Below are 21,557 nucleotides of genomic sequence, written 5' to 3'. Positions count from 1 at the left end.
ATTTATTTCTTCCAGAAAACTGCTTTATTATAAACATGAGACAAATAAAAGAAAAGTAGGTGAGGTGAAAGCTAAAGAGACAAAAATAACTAAAGAAAAGGTGCTTTAAGTAGGTGTTACCAATGGTTAACTGTTTGAAATAAACTTTCCAAGGACTTACAAATGGAAAAAATATCCTTAGTTCCTGATAAAATATTCTGAAAAAAAGGCACACAATCCAATTTTCAAATAAGTAAACTATAACTTCTGAAAATTCATGTAGAATTACATCATCATTCTTTTCTTTGTATGTACATAACATACTACATATAAGAGCTCGAAAGGTTCAGAAGAATTTAAAATAAAAATAATTATATTAGGATATCAACTTAGTAATAAAATCATTTTAAAACTTATAGTAAGACTATATTTATAATATTATTTTTTATATAATATGGGGTGGTTTTTTTAGGTAAAATCTGCAGATCTTATGCATACACTTTAATAATTCTACTAAATACAGGGTGTCCCAAAAAACATGTATACACTCTTTAACAGCTGATAACTCAATTGGTGTTTCTTTCTTTTCAACCAGATTAAGCTTTGAACAAAGGAAATTCATCCTAAAATGCTACTGGTAGTTTGAAAACGCAGTTGAAATACAAACACTGCCTTTATAATTATTCAAAGAGTGCATGCATTTTGGGGGCACCCTATATGTGCACTCACATAACCACGTCTTAAGGATATAAAGCATTCCCTCACTCCAGCAAATTCTCTTTTGCCACTTTCTAGCCACTTCCCCCTTTTACACGTTAGAAGAAATCATTGTTCTGATTTTTACCACCATAAAGCAGTTTTGTCTGTTTTTAACTTTACCTCAGTGGACTGTACAGTAGTAAATACGCTTCGTGCTTTTCCCTTTCATTGAGTATCATGTCGTTGAGATTCATCCTTAGTCTCAGTAGCTCCTTCCTATTGCTGAGAGGTAGCCCATGTGTGCATACACCTCAGTTTGTTTATCTGTTCTTCTGTGAATGGATGTTTGGCTTGTTTCCAGGTGGGCAGTTGGAATAAAGTCGCTATAAACATGGTTGAACAAGCCTTTGGGGGGACATATGTTTTCCTTTACCTTTGGTGGAATTGCTGGGTCATGGGTAAATGTTTGACTGACTTCAGACTTTCCCATTAGTGGTGTGTGAGAATTCCAGTTGTTCTACAGCCTTGCCAACATTTGGTGTTGTCTTTTTATTTTTAGTGATTTGAGTGACTATGAAATAGTGTTGTCTTGTGGTTTAAATTAGTATTTCCTCATGACTAATGGCATTAAGTGCCCTTTCTATGCTTATAGGTCTTTTGTATATCTTCTTTTGTGAAATGTCCACGTTTTTATAGATTGTTCATCTTTTTTATATTGATTTGTAGTTCTTTATTTTTCTGGATAAAAGACCTTTTTCCAGATATATGTATTGGATATAGTTTCTTTCATTTGGTCTTAAAGTGTCATTTGCTGAGCAGAAGTTTTAAATATTTTTAGAGGAAAGTTTGCCATTTTTTTTCCCTTTACAGTTAGTCTTTTTTCTGATTCTAGGAAATTTATACCTACTGCAAGGTTGCAAAAATTCTCCTTTGTGTTTTTCTAGCTTTATAGTTTAAGGTTTTACTGTTTAGGTCTATGACCTGCCTCAGGTTGATATATTTGGTGTGAAATAGTGGTCACGGTTTACTGTTTTTTCAAATGGATATCCAATTGTCCCATCATTATTTGTTGAAAATACTTTTCATTCTCCATTGAATTGTCTGAGTCCCTTTGTCAAAAATTAGTTATGTATTTGTGAACTCTCTCTTCTGCTTCGCTGATCTGCTTATTCTTATTCACACCACTGTGTTGGAATTTCATTGTCTTCATGAAAGAGCCTCCATCCTTGTCTGGGTGGGGGACACTCTCTTCCCACTGGGGACACAGAGGAGCCACCCTCAAGGTTCCCCACAGTGGCTCGCATTTCCACGGAGCATGAAACATCGCTAATACACATCTCTGACATGGAATTTTGCAAGTGAAATGTGTCTTGCATTTGGGTGACTTCAGTATGTTCAGATTTTAAAAGTTTGGTGTAATTCATGTCATTTCACTCCAATTTAGGTCCAGGAGTAATGCTGAAAAGAACTATGTCATTTCACTGCAATTTAGGTCCAGGAATAATGCTGAAAAGAAAAATGTCATTTCACCGCAATTTAGGTCCAGGAATAATGCTGAAAAGAAGTATGTATGAAGGCATGATTGAGCACAAACTAAGAGCAGCCCCAAACTAGTAAGTCAAAAAGGATAAGTTAACTGAAATTCCGGTTAATTTCACACAACAGAGACCAACCAATGTTTAATAGAAATGCTTTAGGATTGCTTTTTCTTGGCCGCCAGTGGAGTTTTTGTTTCCCCTGCAAAATACATTCTCCCAAACGGTAACACAACACACAAGCATATTTGGGGAGGACAGAAATTAAGTTATTTTGTAAAAAGAGAAAAAGAGACATAGAAAAAATTCTATCCATTGCTGAAAATAAGGAACTTTTTAGAAAAGTAGTAATTACACGTCAAGAAAAATTTTCCTTCCCTGTCCTTCCTCCCTTGGCCTGTCCCTTTGAGGCAGGAGGCTTATGCCCATCTATGCCGGGCCCTGGCTCTCTCACCTGGAGCATCTCAGGGAGTTGGAGGGCTAATTCTCATCAACTTGGCCACCCGTCACTACCAGGGGAGAGCAAGGCCTGTATGATTTTCTACTTACTTCATCCAGAGAAGCCAGGATCCACTCCTATGCGTGAATGAGCTGTGCCCATTGTAGATAAAATAAAATTAACTAATACTTCCTTCTCCTCCAGCACCCCACCCCATCCTCAGGATAAGGGAACACCAGGTACCATCTTTTGAAAGCCTGACACTGACTCATATCCCCTATCCAAATTGTGTTGTTGTTCTTAAACAAGAACAAAAACAAATGTGAAAATGGTGTTTACCCTTGGTTGGAAGATGATTGAAACTGTAAAAGCTTCTCTAGTCTATAAAATGGGCAAATGCCACCAAGAAATCAGGTGGGCAGTTTCTCTTGCTGCCCTCTGGACTCCTGTAGCCCTTTGCCACTAACCTGTCAGGTACCTTATGCTATTTATTCCCATTAGAGAACATTCCTGCAATATTAATTTAAAAGCCTTCTATAGTATAATCTAGTGCACAAACCGCTTGTGTAAGCCTGACTCAGACTCTATGATAAAAAGCATTCATCATGTGCCATTCCATGTAAGAGGAATTTCAGCTCTCCTCTTCATCAGAGGACCTGCCTGCAGTGGAATTAAAATAGCTTCTCCCTGAATGGGAGCATTGACTTGGCAAAGATATGAGCAGTCATTCAGGAGGAATGTAATCGAACACTTGAAATTTAAATTCCTTTGTAATCTGACTTTGAAAATAAAGTAAAAGAGAAACCCAAGAAAGTTTCCTTTAAGGTGAACTCCTGTCCTTCAGATCACTTCCACTTTCAAGGCTAATAACATACCCACAACAAAAGTAGTATGTAATGAACTTTATCTTTGCCATGAGCTTATTCCCCCCGATACTCTGATACTTACTGCTTAGAAAAGGTGCCCTACATAGAGAGACCCACCTCTGCAAAAATGTCTTTCAAACATCAGATTTACAAACTGGGCCAGTCACGTTTGGAGGAATAGCTTTTTCCTTTATTGTGTCCATAAAGCATAAATTGTTAAGCCAAGAAACTACCTTAAATAAGTGACACAGATTTTCTTCTTTATTTAGAAACTATTCAGATTTACAAAGGATTCTTTCCCTTCAAATAGCTTCTTTCTCGTTCTTGAAGGACGCAATCTTTTTTCTGTTAAAGTCACTGAGTGGTAAATATTTCCAGGAGGATAACACTTGTTAAACAAAAAAAGGTCCCATAATTGTCGTCACTGCCTTAAATGGGGTTACATAATGAAAAAATATTTCTTTGTTGTAAAAGAAACCAGGGAAAAGGATCTCTCTCTCTCTCTCTACATGAAAATAGGAACAGGGAATCCAGTACAGAGCAGTAGTCACCATTTATGAAAAACAGCAGTCAAAAGAGAAAAGGTGTGTGTATGTGATTATTTTCAGTAGAAAAAAAATCTTGGCTTTACACTCAACTGTATAGGTGGACTTGAGCTCAATTTGCTTCAAGGCAGATTTCTGTTAACAATTCATTTGCATATTAATTTCTATTGTGGAACGTAAAAATTGATCCCTAGATATATAATAAAATTACCTTTAAAATCTACACATATAAATGGAAATATCTTTCTGACAAAACCATCAAACCATTATCTATTAGTGATACGAAGCTATCATTACAGGTTTTTTAAACTGTGAAAGTAAAAATAGAGCTCATATAGGCAGACAGAGTGAAAGGTGATGGCTTTACTTTCTTTCAACTCGATTCCCCCTATAGTAGTAACAATCCATAAAGCTTCAGAAACTTGCCAAGGTTCCAGTCAATTTTGAATCATGCTAATGTTTCTAACTTCATATCCAAAGAAATTATTTTCCATTTTCTCCATCACTTAAACTTCCTGGCTTCTTTCCAGACATTCGAACCTGGCCATATCTTCCACGTGTACAAGAATGCCTTTAGATAAAAGGAGAAAATTATCCAAATAACTATGGGGAAGAATATCTAAGCCGTACTTAGCAGTGCAGACTTGCACCAGTGCCAACAGAGGCTTGCTCTAATGTTTAATAATAATCAGCAAATTGACTGATAATCCAGGCTGAACTTTTGGTTCCCACCCGAATGGTTTGATTTATGGCTGAGGATAATTAGCGCACATCAGTGTCCCGTTAGCTGATGGTGCACTTACTAGCAAGTTAACAAAGCTAAGCTGTACCACGTAGACGGGCTGTAGGACAGATCCAATGACAAGGGCATGTCAGGCAGCCTGAACCTCCAAGCCAGAGACTTTAGAGGGGCTACTCATGAAAAACTTACCACCCGTAGTTTTTCCCATGGGTGGGGAAAATACAGAGTTTTAATAAGCAACTTATGTTCAATGTTAGGAGAAAAATTAAACAACTCAGACAAGTCAACCGTGCAGAGACAAGAACTATTCACATTGTGGCCTTGCCCCTAGATATTTTCTCCATATGTACACACAGAGATGTCTGTGTGTGTACACAGAGAGATCATTTTAACAGCAATGGCATCATGCATTGCTTTATGACTTTCACTTAATATGTCAGCTACATTTCCATTTAATAAATATTATTTCATAATACATATCACTTTTGAAGAACTGCGTAACGTAACATTAATTTTTATGTATACAGCATCATTTATGTCATCATGTTGGCTATTGTTGGCTATTGTTGAAGAAGTTTTTCATTTTCTGTTTTTTGCTCTAGAAAGTATGCTGTGATAAATACCCTTGCTTCTATATTTTTTGCGCATATCCTCTAATTTCGGAATTAATATTTGTCCGTGATCCCAACTAGTTCCTTAGGATATTTTCCCAAAGCAAATGGCCAGGGTTAAAGGCATACACATCTGTAAAATTTTCAAGAACGTTTTGCAAATTGCCCCAGCAAGAAAGTTGTGCTTGTTTAAGTCTCAGAAATTCTGGATGTTATTAACAAACTCTTACCAGTATAACATGTCCCATCTGGGTTGTGCTCAGGGCATGATGGTTGTGTTTATACTATATATTTCTTTTTCTGGGTCAGAAAAAGGTCAGAAAAGGGGATCGTTTTTCTAATTGCATGAGTATCATTTGGCCAGGATATTTTAATTTTGTCATCAGCCAAGCAGGAAGAACTTAGATAATGTCTGCAAAATGCTGGGCACTCCCTAAATGCTTTCTTTATATAGTAAATCATTTCTTCGTCCTCATGTTACAGATGAGAAAATTCAAGCGAAGAGAAGTTAAGTAATGTACCCAAAGTTTGCAGCTGGAAAGTAGCTAGGTTAGGATAAAATATAATGGGGTAGAAGATGAGAAGTATTGTCCTAGCAACATAATTCCTTCCAAGGACTATCATTCAGGATATAACCTTGGAAGTTTCTGTACGACCTATTTTCAAGACATTGAAAGCGTCAGAAAGGCCCAAGATGAATTTCATAACAAATTACGTTCTTATAGTTGCATATTTGTTTAGATAAAAGTCTAATCTTTCAAAGTTTGTAACGTTGAAACACAGTGATGAACGTTCATGCCATGCATACTTGTAGTTCTTCCATGAAGCTTTTGCTTAAAATAGCAGCATGCATTACTCATGGGAGAGTATATGCCTTGATGTTGGACAACACTGTAGAGATGCACTCAAGAACTAGTGCTGATGAGAAACAGAACCATTAAATTATAGGAAAAATTACTTCACTGAAATTTGAAGACGTTCCGCTTTGAGAGACAAAGCTGAAATTGAGGACATTCATCCACTTATTGTCATTTAAAGTTTTATAGGAATGGTCCTATGGTCAGTAGAGAGAAGGTCTCATCCCGGGTTCTTTCGATAGTACAGAGATTATTGATGAGGTAAACAGGCCCACATCCTAGAAGATTCCTGTCAGTTTCTGAAAAAACATGATATGATTTGAGAACAGAAGGGAAGCTAATAAGCTCAGAACTACTTCTGCAACCTAATTCGTAGGTCTTATTAATCGTTACATCTAATTATTATTACTCCTAATTATTATTAGGTTATCGTATCTAATTATTATAGATACATTTATTTAATAATAACAATTACTATGCCCAAGGGGTAAGTAATTTTTGGTTTGTAGAAACAAACATTGTTAAAGATGGCTTTTGTTAGCAGCATTCTCTGTTTCTTCTCACCTGAGGAATATGATTGTAGAGAGAGGGGAAGGGAAAGAGAGAGAAACATTGATGTATGAGAGAAACATGGATTGGTTGCCTCGCATACTCGCCCCCACTGGAGGTTGAACCCACATGTGCCCTGACTGGGAATCAAACCTGAGACCTCCCCGTATATGGGACAATGCCCCCAACCCACGGAGCCACACTGGCCAGAGCAACAACATTAATTTTTAACTGCCAGAATGCCCGTTCATTTGGACATGTGTGTTCTGATACCAACAGGTACTTGCACTTGTATGAAATGTCCATGTGTGTCCTACCTCATCAGCTCATGAATGAACCCATGTTTGACCTATAGATCCGTATAAATGTAAATGAAAGGAAGGTGGGAGTTTTTATTTCTAGAGAATGTAAAAGTCATTTTATTATGCAATGCTTACATTTGTGTACAGTGAGAGATTTAAAAGATTCCCTATAATTGATTGTTTGACTTTGTAATTAAGAAACAGTCACTTAGATAAAAATGAGCTGCTCTAGAAGGCAGGTGAATAAAAAAGCTGCTTTCCTGAGAAGAATGTGTTTGTGAACTAGAACCCTGAAATGCAGCCTATAACCATCATACTGAAGACTTTTCTTAATGTGAGTGTTTTTTTGCGTAAAATTTTAAAAACTTTCTTGTGTTACCCTGAGTGTTTAGTTTTCTCAGCTTTGTGGGGAAGATGCCTTTTTTGCAGGACTGCTTCATCCCAGCTCTCTTCTCCATCGTGTCCACCTGCACAGAAGCCCTCTGTGGGTTCTTCTTAATTGTGGAACGTAGCGGTTACCATTGCGTTAGCAGGTGGGAGAGCGTGTGTGCTTCCTATAAAAAACTAGTTCAGTATGAGCAGGGGTCATGTTTTTAAGGAGGTCAGGGGTTGGCTGGGTAGTTTTAGGACGTGAGGAGGCCTGGGGCTGGGCAGACCTACGTGGCCTGCTACCTTTACAGGCACATGGTACTTTTGCCCTCTGGGATAGGGGTGCTGCATGTAGGAGGTATGAAAGGTATGAAACATAACAGGTGTAAATTTTCTTTGTATAAATCTTTTTTAGGGTTAGTGCCATACCTGAGAAAGTCTTTTTTCTCTTCTATCATGTGACTTCTTGCTTCTTCTAGATCTAAGAGACCAGTTACATCCTTGGCAAGAGAGGCTGAGCTCACTGAAGGCCTCATGGGTTTATTATAGAGGATACAGCGGGAAGGTGGCCAAGGAAATGGGGAGAAGGGGCTTCAGGAGACGATCTAGCCAAGCACTGTGGTCAAGAACCAGTGACATGCTGTCCAGCCGTGCAAGGCTGGGTGGGTCCTGGGAAGCCCCCCGACCAGGGTGTGTGAGCTGCGCTGGATCGTCAGCCTACACTGTGTTTGTGAACTAGATGGATACGTGTGTGAAGTGGTCAGATAGCTAAGGCGGCCAGAGCGTCTGTTCTTAATTTGGTAGCAACAGCTAGCCATGGGAAGCAAGCCTCCCCTCGAATTCAGAACTCCTTAGCTGTCTCCTTGTTTCCTACCCTTCCATTGCCCTTCACCAGTACTATACAATAGGAATCGCTAGAGGGGAAAAAAGGCTTTGAGGAGACACTACAAGATTATAAACTGCACCCCACAGAGAGGATTCACATGCATGTCTGCGCATGTATGCAGCCTGGTAAGACGCTTGTCCAACATAAGCATCTTTCTCAGCGGGAGGCTTCGCAGGGGGCCTCCAGAGCTGACTGCACAAGGCATCCCACACTGACATACAAAGGAACCCCTCAGGCCCTATTCAGGCAGGAGGTCACTTCATGGTAAACAGGTTGGATGCTAAGAATCTGCAAAGAGAGAGGAGCCAAGGGCCGCACATGCCCTTTGGAGCCGCTGGAGTAGTTTCCAGCAGCCTGATTCATTTTTCCCCAGCCCAGCCACGTTACAACTGCATTGAGTACCCCAGATGCCACATTTCTTTAAAAAAGCCGCTGTGTGGGTATTCTGAACAGAGAAGGAAGGGGCAGCAGTTACCCATTTGCTTGCCCAGCAGTTGTCCTACAGCTCCTGGTAGCCACAGGAGACTTCCACAGCTTGGGCATTCGTTCCTTTTCCTTGTGATGGGGGTGGGCGGTGTGCTAGAGCCCCTTGCGTGGGCTTAGGGGAGCCGCTTGCTACCACATCTGCCCAGTTCCGCCAGCAGTAAGTTCGTGTTGGTGGCCTGAAATGCCACCGTGGAAATGCTACATACAAGCTGTCTATTCCATCACTCACTGGCCCACCACTCTTTACGGGGCCCACCCAGAACTGCCGGCCCCTCCCCCTACTCCTGGCAGCGCTGGGGCCTAGACCTGAGCTGGGGGCACCGCAGCAAATGGGAGAAATGTCAGCCTTGGTGGCCCAGCTTGTGATTGGGCCTCCCCACGCCCAGGTCCCTGTTCCTCAGAGGAGAAACCACTGCCCTGGGCCCCTTCCAGCCAGATGGCATTTCATAAACAACTGAAATTGAGACACTTCTGGTCAGAATGTTCTGACCAGTCTAAAGCTGTGTGGGAGCCAAGAGTCCTTTCATTGACCAGGGGAGAAAGCTGAACGTTCTGTTGGAACTTCTCAACACACAGGCCCTCCTCTCCTCGTTCTCCCAGGTTAGAGAATCCAAAGACCTTGAAGAAACAAACCCCTCCAGTGAGGTCAACCATTTCTCTGCTGACCGCCTGCTCCTACTTGCCCAGTGTAGCAAATGTGAAATGTACACGCAATGAAGGGTGAGCAAGGGTTTTGACTTGGGAGATAATGGGAACCTATTCCTAGAAAGAACTTGGGGGAATCAATCAGTCGTCAGGTTTCCAGAGGGCTTTCACCTAACGCTTTTCCTCCTCTTGTGGGAGCTGTTCCCAGCTGTCCGCACTCCTCCCTGTGTCCTTGGGTGCTGGGTCCTCCAGGACCTTGCCTTTCACGCACACTCCAGCCAGAACCCTCCTCTAGTCGCAGACCCCACTCTCTGTGTCCACTTACGTGCTTTCATAGCAGCCTGCACGTCCCCGCAGTTTCCCCACCAGAACCATTCAGTTGTTAATGAGTCACTTAATGTTTTTCTTCCTAATGAGAATGGACGGTCCAGTGGGAATCAGAATACTGTCTCACTGCCTGCAGTATCCCCAATGCCCAGCACCATCCTTGCACATAGTAGGTGCCTAGAACTATTGAGTACATGAATGCTTTTTCAGATTCAAGGAAGAGTTGATTGAAGTTCAAAGATAAAAGTGCTGTTCCCTAGTCGAATGGTAGTAAGAAAGTTTACCAATAAGCTAATACTCAGTCCCAGATGAATATTTGTTCTAAATATGCCGAAAGAGAAGACCTAAGAAAGGACAGTGACCTCCTTTTCCTAGGATGCGTCTGCTTAATGTCTTATACAAAACAGGCATGAGACAAATGAAACAGCTTTTTAAAACAGTGCCCTTTTTTTGAGCTCGCAGTCTGTTAAATGAAGAGGAAGGCAGGGCTGTTGGCTGTTTCCTAAATAAATGCCTAGAAGTGTTACTAGTCTGTATCCTGGCAGCCTCCAGGGAGCTGTGCCTTAGGCCAAATCACAGAAGCCAACTCCTCTTGGAGTTGGAGCTCCTGGTAATGGTGATTGCGCGTTGATAGTTCACGTGGACGATGCTTCGAGGTGGCACATGCAACAGTTTCTTTAGAGGCGTGTCTCCATCTTGTTTTGCAAGCCTGTGTTTGTGTCTACATTTGTACACCATTTTTCACTCTTGAATTTATGGACCGTGAGTTTCTTTGCTGTCTTCCCCTTAAAGTTTATGAGCCATACCATTCCTTTCTCTGGCTTATTTCCCAAACAGTCTATGGTATACAAAGATTGAAAAATGCCTCTGAGTCAGCCTTCCTTTTCCATGGCTACTAATTAATCCCTGGGAATATTTGGTTTCTTAGAGCAGATCATAATGGTTGTTGAGGATGTTAGCATTTTGTAAAGGTTTTCAAGTAAAAATCAAAGCAAAGCAAGTCTAGAAAAATGAGAAGTTGGCATATCATCACTGGATTGGAGCTTGACTGGTAGAACATACCAATTTCTGGGAATCATGGAAAATAAATTGAAAAAAATTTAATCATCACCCACTTAGAATAATTATAAAAGCAATGTTTATGAAAATACACTTCATTTTCAAAATTGAGCTATAGCTATTAAAGTCTGTATACATTTTGGGGGGATACCCTGTGTTTTTATTGACTTTTAGAGCGAGAGAGAGATATCAATGTGTGAGAGAAACATCAATTGGCTGCCTCCTGTACATGCCCAGACTGGGGATTGAACCCTCAGCCTTTTGGTATACGGGATGACCCTCCAACCTATTGAGCCACCGAGCCAGGACCAGGAAATAAGTTTAACATATTAACAGATTTGATTAATATCACCCCAGGACTATTAAATTTGTAGAACATATTTACAAGAAAGGGAGAACCAATAAATATATAAGCTCTTACAGGGACAGAAGTTGCATTTGTCTAGCTAACTTCTCTCTCCTTTTCACATAAACTTGTTGTTTTAAATTTCATCAAACACCTCATTACAAACTTTCCTTGATTTATATTTCATAGGAAACACTTTTCAAATATATAATATCATTTCATCTACATTGCAAGTCATTAATGAAATGTAATTCTAAGCCCTTAATTTCCTGAAAATTCCTGTTAAGATTGGTTCATATAGAATTAAGTGAAATTAGAGAGTGTTACATAGCCAAAAAGAAGTTGGGGGAAATAATTTTGGTTACCACAGTGAATCCCCATAACGGCTCTGTATGATTCATCAAGCCTGCCACCAGCTTGTCACTATGAATCACTTCTAAATGGTGTATCTGACAAAACTGTACAATAGAGAAGTGTTTAGACACTTCTTTTTTTGAGTTGTGTGTTACTGGGAAAGAAGGTAGACAATATGATGTGGTGAAAAGATTGCTGCTATTAATAATAGCTTAATTTAGAACTCACTCTGTGCCAGGCCCTGTCCAAATCCTAATAGCTCATTGTCAATCCTGCAAGGTGTCTCTGATTATTGCCTCTGAGACCCGGAGACATCCAGTCACTAGTCCCAAGTCAGGCAAGTAGGAAGTAGCTGATCCGGAATGTAAACACAGGTGGTATGGCTGTTAGAATGTATGCTCTTCACCCATGCTTCCAACTGCCTCTCACAGGATTTGGCTCCTAGAACTAACTTTACCATTAAATTATTCAGTGGCAAACTTTTCTGTTATTGAAAATATATGCTGTAAATATGATATGGAAAGGCTTGTGAAAACTCAAGGAGGTCAAGGGGCATATGAGCAAGAAGTACACAGCTCATTTCCTTAAGAGAGAAATTTCAACATACACAATGTGGTCATGTAAGCTTTTCAATGTGACCAGGAAAAATTCTAGTTTGGTCCAATATATTATTAGACTGACTATATCATCCAGTTCTGTTTGATTATTAGAAATCATAGAAGTTAACAGAATTTACTTTGAAAATTGGATATTCATTTTTTTCTTAGTATGAGTTCTACTCAACTATAGTCTCACAACAGATTCAAAATAAGATATCTTATTTGATAGCTGCTCATCATTTTAGTCTCAGTCTAGGCAAAGTATTTAATACTTTATTGAAGATGATCCAAAAACTCCACAATAATTTTTAACTCCATAATCATTTTACCTGGATTCAAGAGTAGGCAAATTTCTTTAAATTTTTTTGTACAGTGATTTCTGGTATCCCTTCTATCTCTTGTAGCTCTAAATTATTATTGATTACTGTCCTCAGGAGTATGATTTTTGGTACCTTGATGAGCACTTTTCCACTATGCATGGAAATTACATGGTATTTCAAAGTCTATTGGAGACTAATTAGCATTTTAGGACAAATAAGTGGCAAATTGCTAATCAGGGTAAATAAAGTGAGCCTCAGATTTTACAGCACTAGCACTAATACCTTCGAGGTATTGATTTTGCCATTTATTCTCTGTGCCGGAATCTGCAATGCAAGTCAGCTGGACCCGACGTGAGGGGTAACCACTCTTTGTTTCTCGAGATTGGAGGCAAAACAAGAATGCACTTTAAAAATCACTTACAGTTTACAAGGTGGCACATTCATCCTCAAAATGACAGGAAATCAAGATGATTTTGTCTTTGGGGTTTAATTTATTAAAATTTAATTTGCTCCTGTGCTTTGCTCCAGTAGCTCTGTGCTCGCAAAACTAGCTATAATTAGATTAGCAGCCTGCTAAACGCTGGTGACAGCCTGCGCCTCAGAGAGCATGTGCTGGATTCCGCCCGAGCCTCTCCTCATTGGCTGCGAGCATCGCTGCTCGCCGGCTTGATAGGTTTCCACTGTACTCCTTATGCACCGGAGACATAGATACAGAGATACTCCACTGTGTTCTGGCAACGGTGGAGGTGCTTAGCTGGTAACGTTACGGGAGGAGGAAGGCACTGAAGAGGAGGCGTTCTTCTTTGTTGTAGAGCATCGGCAGTCAGCCACTGCCAGCTGCCAAAGGCGATCAGTGAGGAAGTTGCAGTTCATGGTAATTACTTGGAGTCTTTATCTCGCAGGGAAAACCCAGCCATGCATGAAAGGAAGCGAGTTCATCGTGTCCCCTGTTTAATTTGATCCTGCTCTTTTTTGTTGTTAATAGCATGCCTAGCCCGGCGTTCCGTACCAAATACGTTCTGCGGGAGAAGGTTTGGCTGGTGAACAGCTACTCGATTCATGAAGGAGTATTGTTTTTACCTGGTTCCGAGCGTGCATGTGCTGGGGAGTGATTCTTATTGGTTCTCTTCTGTTTTGGAAAGCCTGAGGTTGCATCGATCGAGGTGTCTTTGGAGGTGCGTTTCAGTATCCTGTTGACTTTGTGTGCATGGAGCCCAGGCTCTCCCGAATAATGAGCAGTCTGGGAGAGTTCAGGGAAACACGTGAATGAGGACAGGGCAGCAGCTCTCCCGAGGCCAGTGCAGGGCCCTGGGGGAAGTAAGTGCTATTGTTTCTTCAAAGCTGAGTGCAGCCTTCATTTTGGATGGTTTTCTTTGTTTCACCCTTTGTAGTTTTCATCAAGCCTTCATACCACGGAGGGTGAGAGCATATCTCATTCTGCCTAACATATGTATAGGTGTGTATTCACCTGTGCCAAAGAGAGAATTTTTGACTCCGGGGCTTTGTTTAACAGGGATGTTGCTTTTGGAGTTGAAATTAATCACAGGAAGGTGGGGTTCTTACCACTCAGACAAATGCTTGGCAACATTTTAAATCTTCTGTTAATGATTGCCTGGATTGTTTTCCACCTCAAACAATAAGTAATCTTAAAATTCCGTAAGAAAGATGGTACATTCTGAAGGAAACGTATTTAAATGGCCAAGGCTGAGCTTAAAGAAACCCAGACCAGTGCATTGATTTTGCTTCTCTGTGTACCTTCTCCGTAGAGTTCTCTTTTATTTCAGAAGAGCCCCCTGCTACCATTTAGTCCTCAAACTTAAACATGGATATGCTCACCGTATCCGATTGTGGAGACCACAGAAACTTGTGTATTGAGTCACCAGTCACACGACTGGCTGGCTGCCACCATGCGTCTGCTGTCAGCGGAGAGCCCAGTGATATCTGAAAGCCATCGGGAATTACTTCCCTGCTCCCAAAAAGCCAAACGTGGCCATTTAAGTACTTTGTTTAAACAAAACTGCTTTGATTTAAAAGTATATACAGGTTACAGGGGTCCCGTGTATTGTTTGGTAGAGGAAAGCTTCAGATCACTAACTCTGCTCCACTGCCCTCCCCAAGCCCCTCCCTCGTCCATTCTGAAGGTAATAAATCATCCAATGTAATAATCCATCCCAATATCAGTCTTAAGGAAAAAACAGGTATTATGAAAGTTTGTCATTTATTGTAATACAGTATCATCTATAACAATGGTTCTCAACCTGTGGGTCACAACCCCTTTGGTGGTCGAACGACCCTTTCACAGGGGTCGCCTAAGACCATCCTGCATATCAGATATTTATATTATGATTCATAACAATAGCAACATTACAGTTATGACGTAGCAACAAAAATAATTTTATGGTTGGGTCACAACATGAGGAACTGTATTTAAAGGGCCAGAAGGTTGAGAACCACTGATCTAGACTAAGAAAGGTTGATAGTCATCCATTGTGGTACAGGCTCCCTGTGCCTTTAAACAATCTGCAGTGCTCAGTTTTAAGGTACCATGTGTGCTGAAATGTACATAAGAGGGGTGCTCTACTGAGCACTTAACTTCCTCGTTGGACTCCCTTGGAACAAACCCCACCTCCTTCCGATTCCAGAAGGCGGCAGAGCAGTGGTGGAAAGTGCAACGAACGATGTTGCCCTTGTTCACGTGTGCAGACCCTGCTCTCCCCGCTCACTCCCTCATTCTCTGTATCCACACTAAGGCTTGGACGCTCGTTTGGGGAAGAATAAATTGATGTCATTCTATAATCATCGTTCCCTCTTCATCTCCTGAACTGCTTCCTAAATTACCTTGGTCTTCAAGAATCTCTAAGAGGCAGACTGCCTTAAAAATGAACGAGTGTTGCCCTCGCCAGTGTGGCTCTTCGTTGGGCACCCTCCTGTGCATGGGAAGGCTGCTGGTTGGATTCCCGGTCAGGGCACATGCCCGGGTTGCAGGCTCGACACCCAGTTGGGGGCGTGCAGGAGGCAGCTGATGGATGGTTCACTTTCACATCTATCTTTCTCTCTCTAAAAATAATTTTTAAAAATAAATTATTGTCAGGCGTAAACATTGTACTAGTAAACCTCCTTTTATGAGCTTAGCCCTGTGTTAAACTGTGTGCCACTGAAGCTGTGGGGGGTAGTCTAAGTGTTGTTGACTCCTAGGAGCTGGGTCTTAAAAGACTCTTGGTGCCTGGAAGGAACTTCTTCAAAATGTAACATAAATGGTATGTGTATATTGTGTAATGCACTGTGATAGCCTACAGGACCTTCCACCATATACTAAAGGGGCGTTTTTCTAATAGCACCAAATAAAATGTTATTTACATGTTTGCAAAATCTACACTTTTAACTTCAGCTGAATCACATCTTACCATTTTTAATTACATTAAAAAGAACCTTTATATATTTCTGAGATAAGAAAGCAAAAGATAAATTTCTTGGGCACTTTAAAATTTTGTTCTCTCCCCTCCTTGTAATTTCATAGCTCTTTACTGACGAGAGAATGACATTTCTGACCCATCAAATAGGTCTATTAGCATGAACTAGAGTACAAAACATAGAGTATTTTTAAATGAAAGCAGTCTCGGTTCTAAGTAAGACTTTCGAAGTTTTTCTCCTAGCGGCTTATAATCACAGCCGTAAAAGTGGTCATCAGTTTGAAAATGAAAAGTCACTTCTTGTAGAATATGATGTGGCACAAAGCAGCTGGGCTGAATGAACAAGGAAGGAGCACTGGGTATACCTGCTATTGGATGGAGGAGTATGGGTGGCTGTGTGGCTGGCCCCTTGGCCATCTGTGTTATGAAAAGAACTGAGGGGGATCTGTCATTAGCAATCAATAAATATTTCGCGGTTGACCCTCCTAAAGTTTCCTGGATTGAAAAAACATTTCAAGAGACACTAGGCCTGTCATCTAAGTGTATTTATTTTTCTTTCTTTCATTATTTTATTCAATAATTAGAGGCACCTACCCTGTGCTAGGCTCTGTGCTAAGCCTTAGCCAGAGAAAGATGGAAGACACAGCCTACCCTGCAAGCAACAGCCTACTTAGGGGAGGCAGCAAACAAATAATAGTAGGGAGTGTAAACAGCAGAACCGGGCACTTAGCTTGGTGAGTGCACGCAGGGTGACCAGTTCTCTAGAAAAAGGGGGCTGGGGGGAACCAGAAGGCTTCAGGAGTAGAGAGCTAGTAGTGCCTGATCCAGAATGAACTGTTTCCCATCCATCTCGTACCACATCCACTACCGTTATTGTTAAGTGGGGGTCAGTGTGGGCCACAGATCTGTATGTGTCTATATATATATATATATATATATATATATATATATATATATATATATATATAAAATATTGACTTTCAGTTTCACCATGTGTCTTATTTGTGACCCGTATTAAATGTAATAAATTGGCCCCTGAACAATGTGGGGGTTAGGAGCACTCAATCCCACACAGTCCAAAATCCACATATAGCTTTTGACTATCCAAAAGCTTAACTACCTTCAGTATCCGCGGTGGAGTGTCTCCAGGACTCCCCCACAGATACCAGTATCCGAGGATGCTCAAGTCTCTGATATAAGATGGCCTAGATCAGTGGTTGGCAAACTCATTAGTCAACAGAGCCAAATATCAACAGTACAACGATTGAAATTTCTTTTGAGAGCCAAATTTTTTAAACTTAAACTATATAGGTAGGTACATTGTTATTAACTTAATTAGGGTACTCCTAAGGCTTAGGAAGAGCCACACTCAAGGGGCCAAAGAACCGCATGTGGCTCGCGAGCCGCAGTTTGCTGACCACGGGCCTAGATCAATGCATACAGTCAGCCCTTTGCATCCACGGACTCCCAAGTGAGGATAGAAAACAGTACAGGTATTTACGGAAAAAATCCATGTGTAAGTGCGGACCTGCACAGTTCAAACCAATGATCAATGGTCAACTGTATAAACTATATTTTTTTTCTTCTGTTTCTTCTAAGAATACACATTAGATTGTTGCATGGAAGTGTTTTTATTTGTCTTAATAGATTTACATCACATGGGATTTGAAAAAATTTTAAATGTATGTGAAAGTTTAAAAATGCATCTCGACTTACAAAATATTTTCATTACTCTTGTACTTTTAAGTAATTTAGTGATCATTTCTGGAACTGTTGGCATTGCCAGGAATTATCATTTGTTGTTGGACGCCTGTTGACTCTTTTATTTATTTAACCAGACTCTTTTATTTATTAAAGTCATTTGTTTTGTACATGCTTATTAAAGACAAGCTTGTAAAATGTGAGCTTCGGTTACAACACTTGCATTTAATCTTACTATGATTAAGGCCTTTTCCTTTTCTTATACACTTAATTGAATTTAGACATATTTTAAATCTTGCCAAATTTGGAAGGCAAGTTCACTATCAGGGTCACCAGGCTTGCCACCAGTAAACTGTGTACATGAAAACGGATTTTGAATGCTGCAGGGCAGGCAGTCAAAGACCCCTCCTAATTCTGTAGTGTTTTGCCCTGGTCAAGCTTCCACACTTCCTTTTTCACAAGCCGTCCTTCCCCAGCCCTTACTCTCCGAGTGGGAAGTGTCCTCAGAGCTGATTGTCAAAGGCAGCAGCTCTCCAGCCCTGATGGGCTTCCTCCTGTGTCCCCCTGTCTCTGACTGCTCCTTCCCAGTCTCCTGTCCTGCTCACCTTTTTTGTGTGTGAGTGTTAATCCTCACCCAAGGATATTTTTCATTGATGTTCAGAGAGAGTGGAAGGGAAGGGGAGAGAGAAAGAGAGATGTGAGAGAGACACATCGGTTGGTTGCCTCCCGCAGCACACGCCCTGACCAGGGCCAGGGATCAAGCCTGCAATCCAGGTACATGCCCTTGACCAGAATCGAACCTGGGACCCTTCAGTCTACAGCCCGACGACCCTCTATCCATGAACCAAACTGGCTATAGGGCTCCTACCCACCTTTTAAGTAGATATTCCCCAAGGTTCTATCCTTCATCAGCTTCCTGTCACCTGCTTTCCATTGGTTGGTTCATCCATTGCCACAGACTTAGCTGCCACTTCCATGTCCCCCCTTCAGACCCTGGCTGCCCTCCTCTGCCAGTACATTGCTTCCCTCAATAGACCCATGGCTCATGTCCTCACTGCCTTCAGGATTCTGCTCAGATGTCTCCACCTTCCAGCCCAGTGGGACATTCTGAGATGGTATCTATTATATTTAGTCTCCTTTTTCTGGAGTATAGACTCAGAGGTCAGAGATTTTGGTCTTAACCCCCAGAGCCCAGAACAGAAGAACTTGGTTCCTGAGTGGGCCTCTGGTTCCTGGTCTGAAGTGGGGTTGTGTACCACATGGGCTCAAAGGCCCTTTGAAATTAACACCCTATCTATCAACCTCGGGTAGACTGACTCAGTTCCAAAAATGAGATGACGTCCTGGAAACCTTTATTTATGTGACTTCTCACAACTGGAAGTTTATAGTCTCCTTTCTGTATAATTGCTGTCTAAGGTTGAGTGTCTCCTTAAAAAATACAGCTGAGCCCTTGGCTGGTGTTGCGCAGTGGTTGAGTGTTGTCCTGTGTACTGAAGGGTCTCAGGTTCGATTCCCAGTTGGGGCATGTCCGTGAGGCAACCAATCGATGTTGCTCTCACACTGATGTTTTTCTCTCTCCCTCTCCCTTCCTCTCTCTCTAGAATCAATGAAAACCATACCCTTGGGTGAGAATTAAAAACAAAACAAAACAAAACACCACAGTTGAAGGGAGCAAAACACTTGGCTTTAAATGAAGTTTATAAAAACTAACACGTTTTGTTTTACCTTCGTGTTTGCTTTGTATTTTAAAACTTACTGACCGACTTAAAAGAATTATCATTTTCTGTTGCTATTTATATTTAATAGACTGCCTATTTCTGTCAAATAAAACAACAATAGTAGTCTTTTCTTCCTCTAATTTCAGATACCTCCTGCTGCGGGGAGTACGTTAAGAAAGGAAGGATTCCTGTGACTTCTGCCTGCCGTCTATAAAGTACCCATTCCTTTCAAGTAAGTATATTGTTTTGTGTTGACCCATTCTCAGCAGAAGTTATTGATTTTCTCTGAAAACCTGTGTCATTATTACATTGAGGCAATGAGGCAAGGTTTCAGATAGTTTGCTGTCTGGCAAAAAAAAAAAAAAAAAAAAAAAAGAGTCCTCTCCTTTGAGGTCCCTGCTGGCCCAAATAGTAGTAATGATGATTTGCTTTCCCAAAGCTTTCCACCACGTCTTCTACATACCTACCAGCAGTTACAGTTTTCAAAGCTGTGTTATATTTAACAGTAACCAGGTAGGTAGCTGTACATGGATTTGAAGACTATATAAAACTGGGTATCTTTACCCAGCAGTGAGCAGTACACTGTCTGTAGCTGAGGAAATGAGGTGGTGTTTTCTGACACGCCAAATAGTATGGGACCAGCACCAAGTGCCGTGGGAGTTTTGGGAAGGAGATCTTCACAGGATGGCCTCTCAAAGGAGGCCATGTGGAGAGGATGGGACCTCTGTGCCAGCTGTGGGACAGCCTGAGAGCGGGGCGGGTGCTGGAGGTGTGTGTGCGCCATGGAAGACACTGCGGGGTACTGTGCCCCACATCCATGCCACCCCCAGGTGATGGAGAGTCCGGGGGCATCCTCTCACCAGACCCATGGAGGAGCGGAGGAAGTGGACAAACGTCAAGGTCCCAATGTCCCTCCTCTTCACAGAGGGCCTGAGAGCAAGTGAGGAGATTGGGAATGTTTCTGAAATAGAGACAGCTCTCTGGCTAAGTCCTGTCTGCAATGACGTGAAGAGTGGGAAAGAGCAGCCCTCATGAGAACACAAAGTCTTGTCCTTGGTGCCATATTCCCCAGTGACCACGTGTTCTGATTTGATTGACAGCCTTCCTGGAGTCTCCGCTCCAACCTCTTTAGGTCCCTGTACCATTGCTTATATCCTGCGCTATGCATTTTATCGTCTGTTATTATGCAGGACATTGTTAGGTGATGTTAATACTGTCCAGTAACCTCAGAATCTGTCTTAGCCTGACAAGTAAGAATCAGCTTGTACCAGGTGGAATTCTACAATCTATCGAAGGAGACAAAGAGAAACCAGCAAAACCTACCCTGAAATCCACGTCCCACCAATTACCTTATCTTCTTATCTCAGATATAGGAAGTTCTGATATGAAAGCCTTGGGTTCCTGTTGGCTGGAAGGAACGGGGTGCCTCCCACCCCCAGGCCTTTATCCAGGGGGCAGGGAGGCGTAGAATTGCCCCTGAGCACAGGTGGATTGAATGGGGAATGCTTCTGACTGGGCTGTAATCTCCACTCTGCATCAGCCTAGAAGCCCTCCCATCTGCCCCCAGGTGAGGGCTTTTCTGGGATGTGGGACTTTCAAGTGTTAAAAGCAGGAAAAGTCCGCAGCAAACAGGGGCCTATGGGCCCCTCTCATGGTGCTCAGCACCTCTATTCTCATACCCAGCCACGTGATGTTAATGCTCACTGAGCCAGCTTCTGACAGCAGGTTATTTTGCTGCTCCTAATGGCCAGGAAAGGATTGGTGCGGGGACGGCGGGGCGGGGGGGGGGGGGGGGGGGAGTGGGGGTGATGGTGTTGAGTAGACATGGCTATAACCTTAGCTTCCTGCTCACCATGGCTAATGGACTTTTCTACACCTCAGTTTCCCATAAGCCAGAGAAGAATAACAGCAAGTTAGTAGGGGTTTGGGGAAGGTTACATGGCATAGTTCTGGAAGTGCCTGGCACACATAGACATTCGAGAAGTGGAGCCCCCTCCTTCCTCCCTCCCAGAGGAACTATCTGGAGAAGACAGTCAGTTCCCTTCGCAGGCATAGCCATCTTGAGCTTTGTCAGTATCATTATTTAGCTAGGTCCTGCTTTGGGAAGATTAAAAAAGGTTTAACCATGTGATTCATTAACACAATGTCACTTGGGTTGTCGACACCAAGTCCTGGCCCCTACATCTAATTCTCAAGTAGATCATGGTGTACAA

At 41.7% G+C, this 21,557-nt stretch overlaps 1 protein-coding gene across 10 annotated transcripts in view; it reads left to right on the top strand.

Annotated features, from left to right (window-relative positions):
• The window catches only part of FAM110B (family with sequence similarity 110 member B), a 122,540-nt gene that overhangs the window by 48,761 nt on the left and 52,222 nt on the right, over positions 1-21,557 (top strand). For 4 of the 10 annotated variants that reach the window (XR_009449702.1, XM_059673135.1, XM_059673136.1 and 1 more), the window contains 2 exons: positions 2,123-2,291; positions 19,491-19,576. The gene's annotated coding sequence lies outside the window, so the exon portion shown is untranslated. Of the gene's footprint in view, positions 1-2,122; positions 2,292-5,899; positions 6,102-13,187; positions 13,390-13,505; positions 13,691-19,490; positions 19,577-21,557 lie in introns of those variants that run through there. The other 6 variants (XM_059673140.1, XM_059673134.1, XM_059673137.1 and 3 more) reach the window with 4 other exon arrangements.

This window comes from Myotis daubentonii, chromosome 17 (genome assembly GCF_963259705.1).
Source record: "Myotis daubentonii chromosome 17, mMyoDau2.1, whole genome shotgun sequence".
Taxonomy (NCBI): Eukaryota; Metazoa; Chordata; class Mammalia; order Chiroptera; family Vespertilionidae; genus Myotis; species Myotis daubentonii.
This window is presented reverse-complemented; position numbering and strand designations above follow the sequence as displayed.